General features: G+C 36.5%; 1 pseudogene; it reads left to right on the top strand.

Moving 5' to 3' along the window:
- Positions 1 to 21,982, top strand: part of LOC144615316 (EF-hand calcium-binding domain-containing protein 13-like) — a 98,920-nt pseudogene that overhangs the window by 25,964 nt on the left and 50,974 nt on the right.

Genomic DNA, 21,982 nt, shown 5'->3' with positions numbered 1-21,982 from the left:
GTAAGCCCCCATTCTCTTTCCACAACCCCCCCTCACTACTTCCCAAGCAAACACTAACCTGCTTCTGTCACTACAGATTGTTTGTATTTTCTAGAACTTTATATAAATGATATCATGCAGTAAGTACTCATTTTTTTAGTTTGATTTCTTTCACTCAGCTTAATTATACTGAGATTCATCTATGCTTTGGTACATATCAGGTTTATTTCTTTTTATTGCTAAGCAGCGTTCTCTCTTATGGATGTACCATGATTTGTTCATCCATTCATTAATTGATGATGTTTGGATTGCTTCTAGTTTTTGGCTATTACAAATAAAGCTGGTGTAAACATTCATTTATGTGTCTTTGTGTAGTCATATACTTTCACTTATCTTGGGTAAATACCTGATGGTAGGATGACTGGGTCATATGGTAGGTATATTTGAATTTTTTAGAAACTGCTAAACTGTGCTTGCAAAGCAGCTGAATTATTTTACATTGTTATGAACAATTTATGACAGTTTCAGATGCTTCTCATCCTTGTCAATCCTGGAATTGGTGAGCCTTTAAAAATTGTCATTCTAATAGATGTATGGTGTTTTCTCGTTGTGGTTTTAATTTACATTTCCTGAATGATCAAATGATTTTGAATATATCTTCATGTGCTTTTTTTGCTACCTGTATATCTTATGCCCATTGAAAATGTGTTTGTGTTCCTACTATTGCATTTTGAATGTATATATTCTGAATACGAGTCCTTTACTGGATATGTGAGAGAGAGCACAGGCAAGGGAGGAATAGAGAGGAAAGAGAATCCCAAGCAGGCTCTGCCCTGTCAGCACAGAGCCCTATGCGGGGCTTGAACTCACCAACTGTGAGATCATGACCTGAGCCAAAATCAAGAGTCGGAATTTAACCAGCTGAGCCACCCAGCCACCCCAATTTTTGAAGAATATCTTTCAACTTAAGTTCATACTTCTGAAGAAGTCTAGTCTACAACTATTTCTTGTATGGATTGTGCTCTTGATGTTTTATCTATAAGGTTTTTGTTTAAACCTAAATCACATAGAAGTCAGAAAACAAATCAAAATAATTGATTGAAATTTGCACAAATGTTTCATTGTTTCTTTGAAGGAAAGGAGAAACCACTCTCAAGTTATTACACTGAAAAAAAATTTTTGAGGTAGACAACTTGACAAATTTTCCAATCCAGAAAGTGTTTCTGTGGTTTAGAAATGAGAACAACTAAGCCTTGTCAATTTCTCTGAACGTAGAAGCCTGCAGACCACCAGAAGCACTGAAATGTTCTTTTATAAGTTACTTTGTTCAGATTACATTAATTTAAAATGTAAATTTATAATAAGTTTCTTCCAAACACAGATAAACCCTTTCAAAATTGGCCTCATTTACTATATGAAGAGGAAAATGACATTAGAGTTATTTAACTTGAAGAGTCTTGAAAAATTAAGATGTTGCTTGACACAGATCTATGCTTGTCTAGAAAATGAGGCAGAAGAATCCTGATTCTGTGTTTTGTCACACTTTGTAAATCTGGATTTTCAGCTCTAGCTGCTCATCAGAGATGACCTGTGCATTAACATGCAGAAAAAAAAGCTCCATAATTTCAACTTCTCACTCAAACCAAGCAATAATTTCTTACTGAAATTTTCATTTGTACAATTTAGATTTCTTTCTTTCTTTTAATAAATAGGCATTACTTTTTGCGTGATAAATGAGATGATTTTTTGGATGAAGATTTTAATATTGTGCAATATTTTGTGCATTTGTTTAATGCATTTTGTGTGTGTGTGTGTGTAATGAGAGAGAGAGAGAGAGAGAGAGAGAGAGAGAGAGAGGAAAGGAGGAGAGGAGAGAAGGAGATGGAATGATTTGAGGCAAAGCTTTCATTAGAGTCTCATCTGGATCTGTAATCTCCCCTAAAACCACTGGTATAGAGGGTCTTAGCTAGAACACGATGAAATCAGTCCTATTCTTTTCAGGTAAAACCATTATATATGTAAAATTGACAAATTGCATGATTTTTTTGCACCTAATGACAAGTATAAAAATTAGAGCTTTGAGTAAAGAATATTGCAGTATCTTAAATTCTAATCTATATCATTTTGATTATTGCTGGGCACTATTTACTATATAATTAAAATGTGTAATTATGTTTTTATGATAGGTTTTCTTTTTACATTCTATATTTAATGTTAATGCTCCTCTAGACTATCAGTTAATTCTATTCACATTTTTAGTTTGCATTTTTATCTTATGTTCTTAATGAGTTTGCTAATGCAGTTTTTTTCCTTCTGTTTCTGAACCATTATTATAGTTAATGGAATGCTGGATTTTTCAGATTTCCTTAAGACTGTGAATGATGTTTGTTATTTGGTCTCCCAGGATCCAGGTAAAAAAAAAAACGATTCTTCAAAATTGCAGAAAAGAATGATTTTGATTGTCACTGATTTTAGGGTGGGATGGTTATATGAATTTATGTTTTTTTCAGATCTCTTACATAGTTTTTTCCCCTGTAGCCTAGGTTGAGAAAAATTAGACACGAGTTATTTCATAAAAGGCACTAAAAACCTGTCCACCCCAATGAGTATCCTAATTTTCTATCCATAATCTCCACTTATTCCTGCATGCAACTGCTAGATTTTCTTAACACACGATTTTTGTCATATCATTCTCCTGCTCAAAAATTTAGATGCTTTTCCTGTGATGAAATGAATGTGGTCCAAACCCTTATGCTTGACATCCTCACCCCCTTATAATTTTTCTTGCCACTTTCCTCTTGGTAGAATCTTTTCCAGGCAAGAACCCCATGCTCCAGTTATAGACACAAATGTCTATACATGCCAATTTCATTCTTGTTTCCAGGCCTTTCTTTGTTCATGTGTTTTTTTCTTTTTTTCCCTTTGAAATCTCATATCTGTTTTCTTCTCCATTGTGAATAGTACTTTCTTTGCTCTCTTTGGAATCTGCTTGTATTTCTCCCTAAAAATTTCCGACACTGATGGATCTCCTAACAACTTTTAGTTTACACTCCTATAAATAGCAAAGAAAGTGATTGGAAGAAATATTCATGTTACTGATAGAAACAGTGCTTCCAATATTCTGAGATCTCTAGGGTTTGCGACCTAATTTTAACAGTTCTTTGGGTTAAAACAAATCAAAACAAAAACCAGTTCCTTGGTTTTGCCATTAGGCAAGATCAAATTCCTATGATCTGTCCTTGGGATTATATATTTCTGTCAACCAGCCTGTATTTTCTTGGAATCAAGGATATATGAATGTGATAATCTTTATATACCTGGATAAGAAGCAAGAGGCAAGAAAAACTCTTTAATGTTTATTCATTAATGTAGTGAATGTTATTTAATACATTACCGTATGCATCAGTTAGCAATATAGATGTGATGCTTGGCTTGCTTTCCCTCTTTGAATTTCTTCCTACTTGGCATTTTGATTAACTCCTATAGCACTGGGTTTCCTCTTTGTCTACTTGGTTTTCAGGTTATAGCTTTTTCTTGACTAGATTTGTAAGTGTGTTTGGGTACCTAAGTACTGCCTGCTTGTCGAGCCACAGTTGAGCTATCATGTATTCCTTTGTTTTTCAAGTTCTGGTTTTCTATTTTGACCTTATTTATTATTTATGGTCAAATGTTCTGAGACCAACCAAGAAGTGCCAAATTTCTTTTCTTCCTCTTAAAACAGTATGCCTAATTCTCAAATACACTATTTTTAGTAAAATATCCAAGCAATATAATAGTATATAAATGTAAAATACCCTCTTTAATCCTTCCTATATTAAAGTTAATGTTGACTTTAGCATCTTTTATTATATGCATTTATGAATGTATATATTTACATATTTTGTAAGAGAAAATGAGTTATCAGTTACTAGGCAGAAGAGAACTAGAGTACCTGGGTCTTATAGAGGCAAGTGAAAAGATCAAGCATACAGTTAGAAATCAAGAGACCCTAAGAAAATAAAAGGGAAAAATATGATCATCTTATACTTTAAGAGAAAGGGATCATGCTATGTACTTTGTTGTCTAGCATGATTTTTTTTTTTTTAACTGAGTAATATGTCTTGGAAAGTTTTCCCCATGCCAGTAAGTGTAGGTCAGCCTTTTACTTAAAAAAAATTGTTTTTAAGTTTATTTTTATTTATTTTGAGAGAGATACAGAGCAAGTGAGGGAAGGGCAGAAAGTAAGGGAGATAGAATCCCAAGCAGGCTCCATGCTGTCAGTGTAGAGCCTGATGTGGGGCTTGATCTTACAATCCATGAGGTCATGACCTGAGCCAGAATAGTCGGATGCTTAACCAACTGAGCCACCGAGGTGCTCGATCCTTTTATTTTTTAATAGCTGCATGGTGTCTGAAAAATGTAGATGTACTATAATTTATTTAACTAATCCTTTATTGATTCTAATTATCTTCCTATTATAGACACTTTCACAATGAATATCTTTTCTTATATTTTATATTTTATACATATTTATTTTCACATTATAGTTTATATATGTGTGCTTGTGTCCTTAAGTTCCTTTCAAGGCAAAATTAGTTGCCAGTTATTAGGTAGAGGAGAACCAGAGGGACCCCTATGTGTGCATTGGGGCATGCCTTCAACACTCAGACAGATAGTTTTCAACTCTTCCTTAGCCTTCACTTCCTGCGTGTGTATATCCTCAACGTAAGCCAGACCTGAGAGTTCAGAACCTACTCTGGTATTCCTGGGTACAGACCTGTTTATGTGTGTGGCCATCTAGATGCTCAGGAATATGTTGGAACTTTTCAAAGGCCTCTACAGATGTCTCATTTCCCAGATTTTCCTTTTAAGCTTGTTTGTTAGCCTATTATTTGCCCCAATTGTTTTTTTTTTTAATGGCATGAATCTACATTTATTGACTTGTAAATAGGTCCATGGCATATTTTTAGTGAAAAGGCAGTATACTATATGTACTGTTTTAATTGAGTGAAATGTTCACAATCGTTGATGAACGTAAAGAGACATAGAAAGGTATCCAAGTAGGATATTAATCAAAATGCATCATTTTTTGCATGCCCTGGTTGGGAAATTTGTGTTGCTTTTATCTTTCTTCTTTGTACAGTTGTGGGTTTATTTGATTTTTAAAAATCAGTGGGTCGGGGCCCCTGGGTGGCTTAGTCAGTGGAGTATCTAACTCTTGATTTTGGCTCAGGTCACAATCCCAGGGTTGTGGGATCAAGCCCCAAGTCAAGCTCCACATTAAGCATGGAGCCTGCTTGGGATTCTCTCTCTGTCTCTCTCTCTCTCTCTCTCTGTCTCTCTCTCTCTCCCTCTCTCCCTCCCTCCCTCCCTCCCTCTGCCCCTCTCCCCTGTTCTCTCTCTCTCTCCAAAAAAAAAAATTTTTTTTAATCCTAAAAAATATTAGTATGTCATTGGAAGAGCAGCAATAGCATTTAAGAGCAGGGCTCCTGAATCTGACTGGTTTTTGTTCATTTGTCTCAAGTTTTTACTTAAACTAATTAGTTAGTATATAGTATAATACTGGTTTCGGGAGTGGAATTTAGTGCTTCATCATTCACATGTAACATCCAGTGCTTGCTCCAACTATTACCCACCACTTCAGACCGTTATAATGTTAACTAATTGCCTCTGATTGTGTTTGAGGAGTACTTCCAGGGAAAAGGCTCTTTGCCTTGGGCAAGCTTTGAGTCCGGTCAAATAAGGCAGCTTGGCAAGTAGGGTCTTCCAGGGAGCCACAAGACAGGTCTAATAATGACAGTTCTTAGAGAATGGGGCTTTGAAGAAGTTCCAAACTCATTCTTCTCCATTGGCTGTCAGGCGGCTGTTTTTCATCATGAGGGTAGGCTCTTAGTTTTCAAGGCTCCTGGGAAGCTGGGATGGTAAGATGGGAATAATGGCAAGCTAAAATGCCACAAAGCTCACTATTACTGAAGTTCAGCCGTTTTTCTGAAAGAAAACACTCTTTGGATTACTCTAAGCCTTTGATTTATAGCCAGAGTTTTGAAAAAAGTTGATTCTGACAGTTTGCGTCCGTGTTCTCACAGCTTTTATGGAGGAGAGGATTCCCAGAGGTCCTTCCTCTGCTACTTTTGCTCGCCTGGTCAATAACAACTGGTTGGTTGGATGAGTGAATAATGCCCAGTTCTTCCGCCATGATTGTGCAAATCTAAGAACTTGTGGATCACTAGGCTTGTTATATCCTGAATTCTGAGAAAATGTAGTCTGACAAAAAGTGATTCGCTCTCTGAAGTTGATTATGGGAATTGTGTTTCCTTATCAAATTAAGGGGTGCGGTAGTCGGAGGATCACTTAAATTTAGCATTAGGACACAGGTATCAATCTGTTTAGATTTTAAGGAGGACATCTGTTTAGGGAAAATTCTCTCATTAATATGAATATTTTCATTTAACTGTGTTCTGTCCAATTCATTTTTAAAAAATTATTTATTTAAAGTCAAATTAGTTAACATACAGTGTTGTATTGGTTTCAGGAGTAGAATCCACTGATTCATCACTTACATATAATACCCAGTGCTCATCCCAACAGGTGCCCTCCTTAATACCCCTCACCCATTTAGCCCATCCCCCATCCACCTCCGCTCCAGCAACCCTCAGTTTGTTCTCTGTATTTAAGAGTCTCATTGTTTTTATCTTATTTTTCCTTTCCTTCCCCTATGTTCATCTGTTGTGTTTTTTAAATTCCATATATGAGTGAAAACATATTTGTCTTCTTCTAACTGACTTATTTCACTTACACAATACACTCTAGTTCTATCCATATTGTTGCAAATCTTTCCAATTCATTTTTGATGTTAAGGACTGTTAGCATAAGAAAATGAAGTTTCTGTGGAGAAATAGAAGACCTTTAAATAGTGGTTAAACCATTGCTAAACTCTTTGTAATATAAAAAATCTGAAGAGAAATTTTGCATCTATTCTGTTCTTTCTTTTACACTATTTTTTCTAAATTACATTTTAAAACAATGATGCCCTCAAATTTTAGATTAAGCTGCCTTGCTATTATAGATTATACCACTGATAGATATGAAATTATTTTAGTTACAAGGCTTAACTAAGCGGTGAATACAGAATAATCAGATAATCCAGAGCTTTTTAGCACAATGCCTATAGCTTTTAGCACAATGTTTGGCATATAGATAGCATTCAATAAATACCACCTATCTTTGCTAATATTATATCAATAGTGATAATAGCAAATATTACATTTTATATTAGGAATGTGGTCCTAATATAAATTGGGCAAATGGAATTGGGCAAATGCCTACTTGCAGGTAAATTTTTAGAAAACCCTATGCCTATGTAAAGGTATTGTACCCTGGTAGGCTGTTGACACAAAATCAGCCCCTCCAAGAAAAGCTGTTGATTCTCATGATAAAATAACTTCTTTGTTTATTATATTTTTGCAGCATTCCAGAATGCCTTGAAGATTTTCTGTAGGATAAAAAGTGGTCGAGTTGCGACTGATGAACTGGCTGCTGTTTTGGATAGCATGGATATTCCTGTAATTCCTGAAACTTTTCCAGGAAGTGATAAAACATGCTAGTATAGACAGTGAGTTATTTGAATTACTATGTAAATATACCTTTCTTGGATATCAGTGCTCTGATTCATCCTTTATCTCTCCTTCTTGATTCTTACCTCTTGCCACCTATCAATGTTGCTTACTGGTGTCTGTGGTAAGAGATAGTCTAGAAAAATTAAATGAGAAATTTCTAAAATTATTAGATTTTGGTATGTTTGATAAAAATCTAAGAGAAAAATGTATTTATTTTCTTTTCAAACTTTCCTCTCTTTTCCATTTCTTGTTTGTGGAGAGATGGTTTCTTTAATGTCAAGGGCATTGGCTTCACAAATTAGGAGACCTAAATTTCTTGAATTTTTAACTTTATTAGATAGCTTTGATTACACAATCTTCTCATGCTATTCAGTTACTCTTTGCAAAATGTAGATTTTTAAAAAAACATTATGAATATATTTAGCAGATGTTTTGTATTACATGTTTATATGTCACCAGGGGTGTCTGATAATAATGGATTGATAAATGATTGATTCATTGATTATCCATGTATTTAATGAGTCAGTCATTTAATATCTACTGTGCTTGGAACTATGCAAGGTGATACAGAGATGAATAGAACACATTTCTTTTTCCAAAGGAGTTCACATTCTAGCGTGGAAAGAGTCAAATAAAATGAAAATTTAATGTCGTATATAGCAAATACTGTTACAGAATGTAGTTAGGCTGCAAATGTATACTGGAAACACCAGGGAAAGATAATCAGAGAATGTGATGTCTGAGCTAAATCTTGAAGGATCAATAGGGGTTAGTTGGTTGAAGGTGGTAATGAAGAATGAGAAAGACATTTTAGACTGAGGGAACAGTTTGTGTAAATATGGCAGGAACATTATCAGACATGGCATCCTTTTCCATGGGCTTCCACAGGTTTTTGTCATTTGTCAGTGGTGGCTTTTAGGGGGTCTTTGGTGGCTGGGATGTAGTGTGAAGATAGAACCAGGCTGCATGGATTTTAGTAGGTAGTCATTTATGGTGAGTTCTGGGTTGATAGACATAAGTGGAGGGATGTTCTGGAGCATAAAGATGCCCATAAAATAGGGATTTTAAAGCTTAATCTCAAGTCATATTATTAAATAGCCTTTAGGGCATGCTCTACCAGAAGCAACAGAAATTACATATGAAACCACTGTGGCTTTTTTTTTTTTTTTTTTTTTTTCTTTTTTTGGCTTATGGAATTCTGGTCTGGATTTCTAGGCTTTGTACTTGGGGAGCTAAACTGAAAAATTATGCTGATTTCATAGATTGTTGTAGGAATTAAATAGAACCCATTGGCACTAGAATAGTCTCAAGAAATAGGAAGCAGAAACCTGGGAATTATCCTTGACAACTCTTGTTTTCTCTGTTCTCCTCATGCAACCGTTGTGAATTACTATTATTTTAAACTTCTAGATATCTCTTAAATCTCTCTATTTTCCACCATTTCCTTAGTCCAAGTTACCATAATTTTTCCTTAGGACCATCACTGTTCATCCTAACAAGTCCACCCACATCCAGTCTTTTTTTTTTTTTTTTTTTAATGTTTATTTATTTTTGAGAGAGACAGAGACAGAATGCGAGTGGGTTAGGGGCAGAGAGAGAGGGAGAATCCGAAGCAGGCTCCAGGCTCTGAGCTGCCAGCACAGAGCCCAACGGGGGGCTCGAACTCACGAGCTGTGAGATCATGACCTGAGCCGAAGTCGGACGCTCAACCGACTGAGCCACCCAGGTGCCCCCACCCACACCCAGTCTTATCCCCCTTAACACTATGGCCAGAATGATCTTTTCAAAACACACATCTGTGGGGCGCCTGGGTGGCTCAGTCAGTTAAGTGTCCGACTTTGGCTCAAGTTATGATCTCAGGCTTGTGGTTTCAAGCCCCATGTTGGGCTCTGTGTTGACAGTTCGGAGCCTGGAGCCTGCTTCAGATTCTGTCTCCCTCTCTCTCTCTGCCCCACCTCCCCTCTCAAAAATAAATAAACATAATAAAAAAATAAAAAAACCCCACACATCTGATCATGTTACCTCCTTGCATAAACTCTAATAATACTTCTTGGGATGAAGAGCCCTTTAAGGTCACGTACAAGGACTTGCAATGTCTGGCCTTTACCTTAGATCTCCAGCGTCATCTCAGACCACATTCTGCTTTGCTTACTGTGCCCTCTTAGAGTTTCAGTTATATACCAGGCTTCCTCCTGCCATAGCCTTTACATATATTCTTTTCTTTTCCTGGAGCATTCTTTCCCTCCTAGTGAATTACGACTCATACTTTGGATCTAAACTCCACTCTATTCTTTAAGGATGCTTCCATGACTTTTCTGACTAGGTCAAGTTCTCATACACTCTCACAGCACTAATCACAGTTGCAATTTTTATTTCTTATATTTTTAAAAATTTTTTTCATTGTTTATTTTTGAGAGAGATAGAGAAACAGAGTGTGAGTGAGGGAGAGGCAGGGAGAGAGAGGAAGACACAGAATCTGAAGCAAGGTCCAGGCTCTGAGCTGTCAGCACAGAGCCCAATGCGGGGCTCGAACTCACAAACCACGAGATCACGACCTGAGCCAAAATGAGACGCCCAACCGACTGAGCCACCCAGGTACCCCTATTTCTTATGGTTTTGTGAAGATCTGTATCTCAAATAAGACTAAATACCAAGAAAGCAGATATCATGTGTACTTTTGCTCAATATTGTATCCTCAGTACTCCATACAGTGCTTGTGGCACATATTAACTGCTCAACAAATATATGTTGAATGAATTAATAAGTCTCACCCTTCACTCCATCTCCTCCAACCAGAGAGAATAAGATTTTTTCATTTTGTCATTTTTAATAACCTGGTTGTGACTTAAGGTAAAATTCCTCATAGGGGAGGTCCTTGTCTTTTGACTAGGAAAATCATTTTAACAGGTATGTTTGATTATGAGAGCTAAAGCCTATTGGGAGATACCTAGTTTGAGCAAAAAGGTAAGGTAAAGTACTCTATATAAGACAACAACAGGAACTTAGAATACAACAGTGGCTAATCGGCAGCTGGAAGAGGAACACTGAGGGAACCTAAGATTGGATGGGGGTCTAGCAATCAATAGAGAGTGGCTGTAGAACTTTAGGACAATACTATGTAGTGCTTGCTGTGCTATAAAGAAATCCCTTACTCTCATTAATTTCAAGTTATCTAGTAAGAGTTGGTTATATACAATAGCCTTGTGTTAGTCATGTGGTGGGTGGATTTAAAGGAAAAGGGTCTGTAGGTTCTGTGTTAGGTAGGCTTGGGGTGGAGAGAAGATAGCACCTATAGGATGTGATAATGTGAGAGAGATCAGGAGTCCACGGGAATAGAAAAAACGAAAATCAACTGCCAGAGTATAAAACACTCAGGAATCTTCAAATTTTGGAGGGAGTATTGATTGCTGTTCATATAATGTATGGTGTGGGGTCGGGGCTATTTTACTTAAACATTAAAGGAAAGGACACCCTCAGACTGCCAAAAGTTTTGGGTTACCCCGGTAAGAGATATGGATTCTTCTGTAACAGAATTTTGAAGTAAGGAGTGATATAAGTCGGTTATCCTGCTAGTAGAAGTCGTAGCACCCTGGTATAGGTACTGGTTTTTTTTTGTTTTTTTTTTTTGTTTTTTTTTTTTTCAACGTTTTTTATTTATTTTTTTTTGGGACAGAGAGAGACAGAGCATGAACGGGGGAGGGGCAGAGAGAGAGGGAGACACAGAATCGGAAACAGGCTCCAGGCTCCAAGCCATCAGCCCAGAGCCTGACGCGGGGCTCGAACTCACGGACCGCGAGATCGTGACCTGGCTGAAGTCGGACGCTTAACCGACTGCGCCACCCAGGCGCCCCAATATAGGTACTGTTTTAACATCTTGTTTTTGTATTTGGTTTGGTTTTTTGGAGCAGTACTGATAACATGGAGAATATCTTCATGAGTATGCATGATGAAGAGGAATGCTGCTGGAATTTGCAAGGAAGTCCAATAAGCATTTGCTTCATTAAGATCTGGCAAGAGGAATATGGAAAATCACTTGATGACAGTTCTGGTAGTTTGGTTTCTGAGATAGGATATTGGTGCAGTAGTTTTTTCTCTCGTGGTATTTACCGATCTAGTAATTGAATTGGGTGAAAAGTAGTAACTAGTGCGATTTTTGATGAGAAGGTCTCTGATATTGTGGAGCTATTGTGGAGATTATGGAAATGTGTTAATAGTCATTTAACACCTTCAAAGTAATGTTGCCTTGAATATGACTTTGATGATTAGGATACTTTTTTTTCACATTAGATAGTTACATTTTCCAGGTTGAATGGAAAGGAAAGTTCCAATATGAGCTTCCTCCAGAAGGACAAATGTAAGAGTGGGAAGCTGTTTTGAACTTCTCTTATGAAGTAAATGCTACCTGTAACTGTACTGATTGTCTCAGTCTCAACCAGGAATTATTCATTGAGGTTTTGATAAGCTAGATAGGGGTCAAAATAGTAATTTCAGATTCTGTAATGCTTATTTGGCCACCAGAGACTATATAAATGGGTAGTATTTGTCTTAGATGTGTGTGAGAAGTATTTGTCATTGCATAGAAGAAGGAATAAATTTGAGCGAGAGCTAGTAAATCTATACATGGTTGGCTACTGCATGCTCACTGGTCAATGTTGGACCTCTTTCCAGAAAGGGGAGTTCTTTAAGTAGAGACCAGATATAAACAATACAGCCTTCTCCATTGGATTAATTTTTGGATGATCCAACAGAAACTTTACACTGATCAAATTCACGAGTTTGAGGGTTGAAGCCTTGAATTATTTTAGGACTTATGCTTTGATCTAAGAACTTGGGATATGGACTCTACAGAAGTTCCAGAAGTTCACTGGGGTGTTAGAACCACAATCAAGAACAGAATGAGAATAAATACCAAGAAAATAAAAAAACAGAATGTAAGAGTGGCGCCTGGGTGGCTCAGTCGGTTAAGCGTCCAACTTCGGCTCAGGTCATGGTCTCGTGGCTCGTGAGTTCGAGCCCCACGTCAGGCTCTGTGCTGACAGCTCAGAGCCTGGAACCTGCTTCAGATTCTGTGTCTCCCCCTCTCTCTGCCCCAACCCACTTGCATTCTGTCTCTGTCTCTCTCAAAAATAAATAAACATTAAAAATAATTAAAAAAAACCCCAGAATGTGAGAAGCAGTTCTAATCAGAAGGCAACTTAACATCAATTGGTGTAGCACTTCTTTGGTTGGGTCAAATACTTACTTGCTTTGCAGTGATTTAAAGTCCTGGACCTGACATAGCTTACCAATTTTCAAAGAAGCAGAATGAATCAATCTTACCCAACACCAAAACCATAGTGTATATAATAATTCTTGGACTCAAAAGGCACATTAAAAACTGGCATCTTCTTTTCAGGGTCTTTGCTTATGCTTATAACTGAATAGTTGATTTTTTAGGCATAGGCTGAAGAACAAACCTAGTATTTTTATAAGTAGGTAAGTCAACACCTGGTCTTTCTCACCTTGAATGTCAAGCGAAGTTAGACATTTGGAGGCAAGAACTATTGGGTGTCCAATTGGAACAACATTATTTGAGGTCACTGTCTCTGACCCCATTCTCTGTCATACACTGTCCAAGAAGGAAAATGGTTTTAGACAGAGGCAAGGGAAGGAATGGTAGAAGTTATAATTATGGGAGTGCTGTACATGTGTAAGATGCTAAGTAAATGGTTTACTGCTATCCACAATGTAGACATTGCATGATTCTTTACAGCCTTTAGTATATTTATTCATTCAAAAATATTTTTTTTATTTAATTTTTTATTTTTTTAAATTTACGTCCAAATTAGTATATAGTGCAACAAGGACTTCTGGAGTAGATTCCTTAGTGCCCCTTACCCGTTTAGCCCACCCTCTCTCCCACAACCCCTCCAGTAACCCTCAATTTGTTCTCCATATTTACAAGTCTCTTATGTTTTGTCCCCCTCCCTGTTTTATCAAAAATAATTTTTAAAAAATAATTTTTTTAAAGTTTATTTATTTATTTTGAGAGAGAGACAGTGCAAGTGGGAGAGAGGCAGAGAGAGAGGGAAAGAGAGAATCCCAAGCAGGCTCTGCACTGTCAGCACAGAGCCCAGCGTGGGGCTCGAACCCATGAACTCTGAGATCATGACCTGAGCCCAAATCAAGAGTCAAACACTCAACTGACTGAGCCACTCAGGTGCCCCTCAAAAAAATTAGTTTTTAAGTGCTAGGAAGTATATAATTTGCTAGGCATTGGGGAAACAAATGACATCCTGTACTCTTGAAGAGCTCACAATCCAGTGAGAAAGACAAAAGAGCTAAAACTTGAAATTCTACCTATAGTAAATTCTCAAAACACTATTTGTTAAATGAATGAAATATTAACCTGATTACCTAGCTGTGGAGCTTAAAATGTGACTAATTTCTTTTGATGGGAAACTCTTTTATTAAGGGAAAAAGAAAATAATGGTCTTTTATGTTTCAGTGTATACTGAGCTATTAACAATTCTAGATATTATTCACAACCTCTGTTCCTACTTTCACACATCTCTGTGTTGTTTTTGTATTAGAATGGGATGGAAACTAGATTTGTGTTCAAAAAAGAAATAACAGCACTTGAACTTACTCTTTCTATTACAGGTAACCACATGGTGGATATTAGAGATATTCTATTTATTTTGGATGAACTACAGCACCAGTATGAAGATTTTTGTAAGTGAGCTCTTGTTGCTACAGCAAGTTTTATTTATAAATAAATTGCCTTTAAATTAAATCCTAATTTGTAGGTTTTATCATATGGAATCTGAAAGCCTTCTCTGACCCCATTAACTCTAACTCTTTTAAATTTTTTTTTATGTTTTACTTATTTTTTGAGAGCAACAGAGACAGAGCGTGAGCGGGGGAGGGGCAGAAAGAGAGGGGGAGACACAGAATCCAAAACAGGCTCCAGACTCTGAGCTGTCAGCACAGAGCCCAACACGGGGCTCGAACTCACAGACTGCGAGATCACGACCTGAGCTGAAGTCAGACGCTTAACCGACTGAGCCACCCGTGTGCACCCCCCCCCCCCCATTACTCTAACTCTTTAGATAAAAGTTTAAATCCTAAATATACCTAATCAGTATTGATTATGTAACTACCATAATTTTCTTTTATCTTTCCCTTAATATTTTGCAACATGAAGTCAACTTTAAAACAAAATAATAACACTAAGAAAAAAAATGTAATTTGCAATTTGTGGGTCATTCTGACATCCTGACATTGACAGTTAAAAATTTTTAATATAGGGGTGCCTGAGTGGCTCAGTCAGTTAAATGTCCAAATTCGGCTCAGGTCATGATCTCATGGTCCGTGAGCTCGAGCCCCTCATCAGGCTCTGTGCTGACTGCTCAGAGCCTGGAGGCTGCTGCAGATTCTGTGTCTCCCTCTCTCTCTCTGACCCTCCCCTGCTTGTGCTTTGTCTGTCTCAAAAATAAATAAACATTAAAACATTTTTTAAAAATTGTTTTTAGTATATTATTCAGTATCATTCATGATTAGTTTTGTTTTTCTCCATTAAGTATGTTTTTAAAAATCTCTTCCTATTACACATGGTGTCACTCCCTTTTCTTTCTCTGTCCGGACATCCTTTGGTCAAGATTATCTATGTGTATAATTTTAAGCTCAATTTGGCTCAGTTGGTTGAGTGTCTGACTTCAGCTCAGGTCGTGATCTCACGGTTCATGAGTTCGAGCCCCGCATTGGGCTCTGTGCTGACAGCTCAGAGCCTGGAACCTGCTTCGGATTCTGTGTCTCCCTCTCTCTCTCTTCCTCCCCTGCTCACAGTCTGTCTCTGCCTCCCTCAAAAATAAATAAAGATTTAAAAAGATTAGAAAAAAGAATTATATAGTTCTAATAAACTTGCTACAAATAGAGCAGCCTCTTGCCTGATCCTTTCCTCAGTTTCTCCAGAGGCAAACATTTTAGCTGATTACCTGATATTTGTTTTCATGACTGTAAATAACATGTTTGTATTGCTTCTTGTTGATTTTTTAAAATTTTGGGTAGACCTAGTAAACTCCTTAATATGAAAAATAAGGATTTAGCTCTGTTTCATTTTCCCTGTCCCCACCATATCCACTTCCCATACCTATCCATCCTCCTAATATAGTCATAGGGTAATTGAGTAAGTTTTAATTCTGTATTTATGTTAATATATTTATGTACACACTATTCACTGCTGAGCCACATGTAAGTATCTTGTGGCTGCTTTCTCTTTCTGTACAATTTTTCCCTCTTTGAGTTGTCTTATTTACTTATTTGCTTGGTTTAAAAAAAAAGTATATATATTACTGATTGAAGCTTAGACTCTGCCAACTGTCTAAATATCCTCTTCGTAAGTTTGTCTGCACAAGGTATTCTAGTAGTTTTGTCTTCTTGAAGAAATCTTCTTTAGAGTATTTTGATGTTCTTCAGTATGAATTTGTTGCCCTCTACATTTTGTGTGCAACTGTCATCTTGAGATGTTTCTTCATTAACATGCTGGAGACTTTTCACTTCTCTCCTCCTATGACAGATTCTGTCTTCATATTTTATTGATAGTTTGGGTACAGAATTCTAGATTGTAAATAATTTTCTATGTTTTCTACTTTTCAGTATTGCCATTGAAGTGCAAAATTTTCTGACTCTTGACTTTGACACTGATTTTTTTTTTTTTCAAGCATATAGGATATTTTCTAGTCTTCTGAAAGTCTCCTTGAAAGAAGTTTCTTTGTAACGATTGTGCTGAATACAGCGTCCTTTGATTCTGGAAAATTAAAATAATTTGTTGATGATTTCCTTTCCTCTATTTTTTCTGTCTCTGTGGAACTCTTGATATTTGGATATGTGACATAATGGGATGATTCCTTTTTTTTTTAACCTTTTTCTCTTATCTCTTTGTTATGCTTTATTTATTTATTATTTATTTCATGAGTGAGAGTGGAAGAGGGGCAAAGGGAGAGGGAGAGGGAATCTTAAGCAGGTTCCACACCCAGCGCAGAACCCAACATAGGGCTCAATCTCACGACTGTGAGATCATGACCTGGGCCGAAATCAAGAGTCGGATGCTTAACTGACTGAGCCACCCAGGTGCCACTCTTTGTTATGTTTTCTGAGAGAGTTCCTTAAATTTATCTTCCAATGCTTCTATTTAGTTTTTCATTTGTACTTTTAAATTTCCAATAATTTCTTTCCCCTCTGTTATTTTATTATAATATCCTCCTCTTATTTCATGAGCATTTCTATTGTTCCACAAACAATATCTTCTGTTGCAACTAAGAACTTCTGTTGCAATGCTTTTGAGATTTCCTTTTTCATTCATATTCTGTCTCCTCCAAGGTATTTTTTTCTGTTTGTTTTTCATTTTAGGAGTGTTCCTCAAATGTCTGGTGATCTTTGGTTGTCTACTCATATTTGAGAATGGTGAACTCAAAAGCTATTTGGAAGCTCTGAGACTGAGGGCAAAACTAGCTGATTATGAGCTGTAGGATAATGATTCTTTTTTTTTTTTTTTTTTTTTTTTATTTTTTAATATATGAAATTTACTGTCAAATTGGTTTCCATACAACACCCAGTGCTCATCCCAAAAGGTGCCCTCCTCAATACCCATCACCCACCCTGCCCTCCCTCCCACCCCCCATCAACCCTCAGTTTGTTCTCAGTTTTTAACAGTCTCTTATGCTTTGGCTCTCTCCCACTCTGGCCTCTTTTTTTTTTTTTTTCCTCCCCCTCCCCCATGGGTTTCTGTTATGTTTCTCAGGATCTACATAAGAGTGAAACCATATGGTATCTGTCTTTCTCTGTATGGCTTATTTCACTTAGCATCACACTCTCCAGTTCCATTGTAGGATAATGATTCTTAACCAGAGATGATTCGGAGATTTCCCCCGCCCCCCGCCCCGAACTTCCCCTTCCCCCAGGAACATTTGGAAACATTTGGAGACATTTTTGGTCATCACAATCTGTATTACTGGCATCAAGTGGTGAGAGGCCAGGGATGCTTCTGAGTATCCTACAATACACAGGACAGCTCTCTCAATAAAGAAGTATCTGTCTCAAAATGCCTGTACTGCTGAGACTGAGAAACCCTGCTATCGGGTGGTCTGGCTGGGCTATTTGCCTGGAAAACCCTTAATATGACTGTCTTTAGGGTATATTTCCTTTTGAGATGGTCAGAGTGTTCAAAGAAACTTTGAATATCCTTCCCGCAGGTATAGCCTTGCTTCATAGAATTCCAGGTGTTAAATAAGACGAAAGACTGAAGTTCCCATTATTCAGTGTAAGCCTCCCTCCGAGTTTTGCAGGTAATACTCCTACCCTCTATTGTGTTTAGTATTCCATAATCCAGAGCCCTTGTGTTTAACCCTTTCTGATGAATTGTCACTTTCCTGCTGGAGTAGGAGAAGATCAATAACTGGCTGTGCCCAGTGGATAAAAGTGAATATCTGGCCGTGTGAAGAGACCCTAGGTATCAAATTACTACTTAAAGGGATTTTAACCAGTTCTTTCTTTTTAGCTTCACTCTTACCCTCACTTTTAGAGATACCTAAATGCTACTAATTTATGAGCTTTTGGAGTTTTTGTGTTATGAACTGGGTTGCTTCTTGGCTTTCCCCATTCTGCCTTATGGTTCAGCCTTTTCAGGTCTACTAAGTTCATCAGCTTTCCAGATTCCAAAATTTAATTGTAGTAGTTTCTTTTCCTCTTCTTTTTTGTTATTATGGATTTGTGATGTTTTAAAAATTCCTTTAGTTTATTTTTGAGAGAGAGAGAGAGAGCGAGCCGGGGAGGGCAGAGAGAGGGGAAGACACAGAATCCAAAGCAGGCTCCAGGCTTCAAGCTGTTAGTACAGAGCCTGATGTGGGGCTCCAACTCACAAACCGCGAGATCATGGCCTGAGCTGAAGTTGGACACCTAACTGACTGGGCCAGCCAGGCATCCCCAAAATTCCTTAGTTTAAATGGAGTGTTTGAAGGCTGTTCAATTTGCTATTATTACCTGAACGTTTCAAAGTTTATTTTGAATTCTAATTTTGTCTTTGATGTGGAAGTTTTTTCATTAATTTTTCTTTTCTGACATAGATATTACTAATAATCACATACCCACTCCCATGCATAATAATTCATGTTATTCATTCTTCTGAATCCTTGCTGATTTTTTTTTACTAGTTCTGTTATAGAGAAAGGAATATTGTCTCCAAATATAATTGTAGATTTGTCTATTTCTCCTTTCAGTTTTGTCAGGTTTTGGTTCATGCATTTTGAATCTCTGTTGCTAGGTGAATTCACATTTAGAATAGTTCTATCTTCTTGGTGAGCTGATTCTTTTATCATTATGCAATATGTATGTGATCACTGGTAATTTTCTTTTCTCTCAAGTTTACTTTTTCTGATTCTAATATAACTCCAGTTTTCTTTTGATTAGTGCTTAGATGGTAAGTATTTTCCATCCTTTTACTTTTAACCTTCTTATATCACCAGTTTTGAAGTATTTTGTAAACCACACAGAGTTGGGTGATGTTTTTTGTATTTATTTGTATAATTCCTGTATTTTAATTGGAGTGTTTAGATCATATGTAATGTAATTACTTATACATTCAGACCAGGTGTACCATATTATTATTTGTTTTCTATTTTTTCCTCTGTTTTTCAACCATTTTCTCCCTTCTTTTTTGGGGAGCATTTTTTTAGTATGTGAATTTATTCTATATGTATTTTCACTATATCTCTGTATTTTTCCAGTGGTTGTTTTAAGGATTATAGTATACATACTTAACCTTTTCTAGTATGCTAAAATAAATATTTTACCACTTCAAGTGGAATATAGAAGTTTTACCCTTATATAGATCTTTTTACCCTCCCTCTGTTAAGCTGTAATTTTATTATGTATTACCACTATACACACTGAAAACTTCAGACAATGTTTTATAAGTTTTGCCTTCAATGATCAAACATATTTTAAACTTCTAAGAGGAGAATAATAGTCTATCATAAAATCAAGTATTATAACATTTGAAATACTTTAAAATGTGTTATTCAAATGTAAGGTACTATTCTGAGCCATCAGATGAATTTTATAAAGGAAGCCCCAGTGGGACATTGTATTAATATTTTTCTGAAGAGGTTATTTTATATACAAACTATTTTTTCCCACAAGTACTGAGAATCTTTAGGAGGGTAAATATTTGTATTCTGATGTTAAATGAAAAACAATTTTTTTAATGTTTATTTTTGAGAGAGAGGGAGACAGAACGTGAGTGGGGGAGGGGCAGAGAGTGAGGGAGACAGAATCTGAAGCAGGCTCCAGGCTCTGAGATGTCAGCACAGAGCCCAATCTGGGGCTCAAACCCATGAGCAGTGAGATCATGACCCGAGCCGAACTGGGATGCCCAACGAACTGAGCCACCCAGGTGCCCCTGTATTCTGATTTTATAAATAAAAATTTCCCCACTCCAACTTCCTTATACTTCAGTATGCTCATAACTAAGGGATTTGTAGCTGTATTGGCATATTTAGCCTATAATCTTTCAAAATTGGCAGAGTGGGGAATGAGAACTACAACCTTCAGTAGGCTATCACTTTTGATTTGGTGCAACTTCAAATAGCTTTGGATAAAAGAATTTAAATATATTAAACCAGAAGATTATATTTAACCTAGTTAATATTTCAGTCTTAGTTATCAGCTCTGTTAGTTTTTCAACATATTAACCTTATTTAACTTTTTAAACTTTGTTTATTTAAGCAATTGATAATTTCTTGAATAGTTTTCATGAGGACTTAGTTGTTACTTTTTAAAAACTATTACAAATGGTACAGGTAAATAGAATAATTAAATATGTTTCTCTTGCTTAGCAGGTATGGAATCATCTGCCTTGGATGAATCTACCTCAAACAGAAAGTTATCAAATATATCAGAATGTTATCCACAGTATAGGATGAAAAGCAGTTTCTCTTCCAGACTACGTGAACCATCATTATTCCCAAAGTTAAATGGAAAACACCTCCAATATCATAAAATTATGGAGGATAATGATTACCTTGAACTTAAAAGATCAAAAAATCCTTTGCAAATAAAAAAATTCCTAAATGGGGTTGATAGCAGTGATACAGGATTCTGGGAACCATATTCAAAGGATGGCATAAACTTTAAGAAAAGTTCAGAGAAGATTGAAATTCATGACTCAAAGTCTACGTCACATAGCTTGAAGAGCATTACAAGCCTCAAAAAGTCTCTGGATAAAAGTGATAATTTTAGTATCCCGAAACTTCAGAAGCCAGCTGTGAGAAGGCATTCCAGCCTCCTAAAACGGGTTTCGTCGAAAGAAAAGATTGCAGTGAATGCTCTGGGTCAGTATCATATATGTAAGTCAAAATATAGGTCCTTGAGTTCTTGAGTCATCACAGAAACAAGCTGAATTAACCATTGATTAGACAGTTGTTTGCATTTCATTTGTCAGTGCTATTGAGTAATCACCACTTCTGGTATATAGATCAGTGTATACAACACAGTGGTTTTAAGTTGTGCCTTTTTAGATGGTTGTGTTCCCTTTTTCAGATGCCTAACTTTGACCAAGAAGTTTATTCAGAGATTAATTCAACTCACTCAAGTTCCCTAGAAATAGAGGGCCTGTTTTCTTTTGGAAATGCTTATTTTATAATTTTTAAACTAAATATGTAAGGAGTCTATGTGAAATTTTTGTTCAGGTTCCGTAATTTAAATATATGATATCCATATCCAACATGATATGATAATGCTTCAGATATCATCTCTTTTGGACATGGGAATATGAAGAAAGATAAAATAACTACTATTTTACAGTTTGGGTCCCCAGGGCTTTATGGTCTTTCTCAAAGATGAGCAAGGTTTTCCAACCAATATATAGTTTCCTCCTTCCGTGGTACCTCTATCACAGAAGTCCTGTGTTTGGAACTTAATTAAATACTCCTTCCTATAGTCCTTGGCTGAAGTTACTCAAGTTGTTTATTTTCTTGAAAGAAACTTATCTTTTTATTGCATTTAATATTGAAGGTAATTGTTAAAATGAGTGCTTAGTGAAATACTAGTGGTTCTTACACAGTAATACAAATTTTAAACAACTCAGTTGAACAGAAAATGTGCTCTTTTAAGGAGGCACAACAATGTTCTTTCTGATTCCTTTACTGATACACTACTATTACTCTGTGCCTCATTCCTAATTCTGAGTTCTTTATATTCCAGTAAGATTAAAACACTTGTTAAAGGAACAGTGGAATAGTAGGCATTTAGCCCATGGGTAGAAGCAGCCTGTGGAAGAAAGTGCTTATCTATCTTGCTGGTGTCGCCAACCTTTGCCATACTTAATATTCTTTGTAAAGAGAAGTGTGAAATAGTTTATCTGGTATAACTTC

This window comes from Panthera onca (genome assembly GCF_046562875.1).
Source record: "Panthera onca isolate mPanOnc1 chromosome E1 unlocalized genomic scaffold, mPanOnc1 haplotype 2 h2.Chr16_ul_11, whole genome shotgun sequence".
Classification (NCBI taxonomy): Eukaryota; Metazoa; Chordata; class Mammalia; order Carnivora; family Felidae; genus Panthera; species Panthera onca.
The sequence above is the reverse complement of the archived record's forward strand: the minus strand, read 5'-3'. Positions and strand labels throughout refer to the sequence as shown.